The following is a 3,388-nucleotide window of genomic DNA, read 5'->3' on the forward strand; positions in this document are numbered from 1 at the left end:
CTTGCTCGGAATTAACTAGGTTATAGATGAAATTTAATCAGGCAAATATGATTAATTTGATTTCTTGTTTGAATGTTTGTTAGGTCAATTCATAGCAACCATCATACAAAAAAGATACTAAAAATAATTAACCCAACAATTAGAATTACTATATATTGAGAACTTCCAAGGAGTTCTTCAGAAAGTACTCCCACAACACATTAACGAGCCATACTCCCATTGACAATTTCAAGTGGCATGTAGTAAATCACAAGAGAGTCTACAAGAATGACAAAATATCCAGATCGCACGTGCCTGTATTGTCTGAAGACCATGTGAGTACACCACATGCATAGTGCAGTAACCATATTCAACCACGTAGGTTGAGCCCAAAATAGGGAACTAAATACATCTGGATATTTCAGTGTGCCAAGGGACGGCCATCCTCCATTATCTTGAGATTAAATATGGAGCATTGTAGGTCCGGGTGAATGCCTTCCGTATTCCGGATCTTCTCCTTGACATTATAGATGGCTCCTGACCTCAAGATTATAGAATTTTCCTTGTAACCTCTTCATCTAGATGTTCATCCTCCCACTCGGACACCGGCCGTGGAGGACGAGGAGGAGAGGGGCATCGTTGCGGATGTTTGACGCTCACTAGGGTGCTGTTGCCTTCATTGTTATCCAGCTGTCTGTTGGCATAGATGAGGCATTGCTGGTCCATGGGAAAGCCGTGCTCGTGCTGAATCTTTGCCTTGACATTGTTGACAGTATCTGAGCTTGTGATCGCAAGGTTCATAGCCCTCCCCGTTAGTGTCTCGACCACATGGATCTGCATCTTCTCATGGAGCGGGTGAAGGCGGAGATCGAGAGTGGATCCACTGTACATGCCGTAATCAGCCAGCGTGCGGCCGTCGTCCAGCAGCTCCTATTGAAGGTGAGGCGCTCCTGATCCTGGATCTTCGCCTTGACAATGTATTCCCTCCTTCCCCAAATATAAGGTGCTGTTTGACTTTTTTGGTTTTCATTGCACAACGTTGACTATGTTTTTCATGTATCATATGTCTATAAAATTAGTATACATAAATATAAAATAAAATTGTTTTGCAAGACAAATATGAAGATATACTTTATGCATGTTCAATCTATATATTTTGATATATATTAGTGGTCAAAGTTGTGCATCAAAGACCATAAATTATCAACCGCCCCTTATATTTTGGGAAAAAGGAAGTACATGGTATCTGATGGATGGACCTTAAGGGAGTTCGTCTTGCCGGTGAGAGTGCTTACAAAAAAGTGCAGTGATAGGCGCCGGCAGACCGGCCAAACAGTTCGGCCGGTCTAGCCCCAGCCACCGATGCGACAAGTGTTGCCGTTGGATTGGGGCTTCTGATTTTTTCCTCAAAACCAAATCTGACGAGGTCAGCAGAAACAGAGCAGCGGCGCCACCGGCGCTCGCCATGAACGAGCAAACGACCAACCACTAAGCGGGGCGCCTCCCGTGTCTTCGCCGGTCGCCTCCCGCCGAATTGCCTTGCCGTCGCCGGTCGCCGCTGTCGCCCGTCGCCGCTGTCGCCCGTCGCCTTTTGAGTTGCTGGTTGCAGCTCCGCTGCTCACCTGTGCTGCCCATCCCCTCACCTCTCCCTCGCCCCTGCAGAATCAATGGCGGCGACGCCCCGTGGTTCACATCCAAAAACAACGGTGGTAGCAAAAAAATGTGATGCTTCTAGCAAACTAGAAAACGGTGGTAGCAAAAAAGATGAAAAACCAATTGACGACTTCAGCTCACCCGCCGGCCAGAAAGTTGCAACCAGTGACCAAAAAGCTTCATATCGTGATGAAAAAAGCTTCATCCGACAATAAAAAAAGCTTCAACCATAGAGTCGAAAGCCATGGACGAGAACAAAAAGTTGCAACCAGCGGTTACAGAAGCTACAACCGGTATTGAAAAAAGCTTCAAGCTTCATGTCTTAGCTGCGACCCATGACGACGCTGACGATGTTTTGCTGCAACCGTCTTTGTTTTTTTATACGACCGGCGATGTAATTTGCTGCATCCCTTTTCATGGCAGCGGGTGCCGGTCGGCAGTAGTCAGGCAGTCCCCTAACTCGGCGAGCAGTCAGGCAGTCCCCGGCTCGGCGGAGCACACGGACGGCAGCAGCCACCGGCCGGCGGCAGCGCGGGGGGGGGGGTGGGGGGAGGAAAAGAAGAAGCACGGCGCGGAGAGAGATGGGGCTGAAGGTAGAAAAAAGGATAAGGATAAGATTTGGGCCAGTTGTGTGAGGCCCACCTACACACGTCTTGCGCGGGGGTGTTTTCTCTGACGCTGGAGCTAGCATGGCCCTCAAGACCGGCCGAAAATTGGGCCGGCGTGCCGTCCCGAAGCGTTTCTCTTATAAGGGCATCTCCAGCAGTTGGCCCCCCCAGGACGCATAAAAATCACCCCCTGGGGGCGAGCCGGCGATGCACTCGGCGCTGGGGACGGTTTTGCGCCTAGTCGTCGCCCCCAGCTCGCCCTCAGGCGCCGAAATTGGCCCACTTTGCAGCCCAATTTCGGCGAATAAACGGCCCATATGGGCGAGAATAGGCCCATATTCGGCGTGGTTTCGCCGTGTCTTGGCGTTCAAGTATCAACACAATTATTTCTTATCACATATTTCATCACAGAAAAATCAAATACTTTAACAAAATACTACAACAACAAATAGTTCAATACAAATTATATTGTTCAACAAATAAAAACTCGTATTTCATCACGAGGTGTCCCCCTTGAGCCTCCATAGGTGCTCAATCAGATCTTTCTGCAGTTGATGATGCACCTGTGGGTCTCGGATCTCCTGACGCATACTGAGATAGGCAGTCCAAGTTGCCGGTAGCTGGTGATCAACTTCGGCTAGAGGACCCTGCCTGTAGTATGGTTCAGTGTCAAACACTGGGTCTTCTTGCTCGCTCTCGATGATCATGTTGTGCAAGATGACACAGCAAGTCATGATCTCCCGCATTTGATCTTTCGACCAGGTCTGAGCGGGGTACCGAACAACAGCGAATCGAGATTGGAGCACACCAAATGCCCGCTCGACATCCTTCCTGCAAGCCTCCTGAAGCTTCGCAAACCAGGCATTCTTGCCTCCTGCCACAGGGTTTGAGATCGTCTTCACAAATATCGACCATCTCGGATAGATGCCGTCAGCTAGATAGTATCCCTTGTTGTATTGGTGCCCATTGATCTTGAAGTTCACCGGAGGAGAATGGCCCTCAACGAGCTTGGCAAAAACAGGAGAGCACTGCAGCACGTTGATGTCATTGTGAGTTCCTGGCATACCAAAGAAGGAGTGCAAAATCCAGAGGTCCTGTGTGGCTACCGCCTCAAGCACCACACTGCAACCGCCTTTGGCGCCTTTGTA

This window comes from Triticum dicoccoides, unplaced genomic scaffold, assembly GCF_002162155.2.
Source record: "Triticum dicoccoides isolate Atlit2015 ecotype Zavitan unplaced genomic scaffold, WEW_v2.0 scaffold20889, whole genome shotgun sequence".
Taxonomy (NCBI): domain Eukaryota; kingdom Viridiplantae; phylum Streptophyta; class Magnoliopsida; order Poales; family Poaceae; genus Triticum; species Triticum dicoccoides.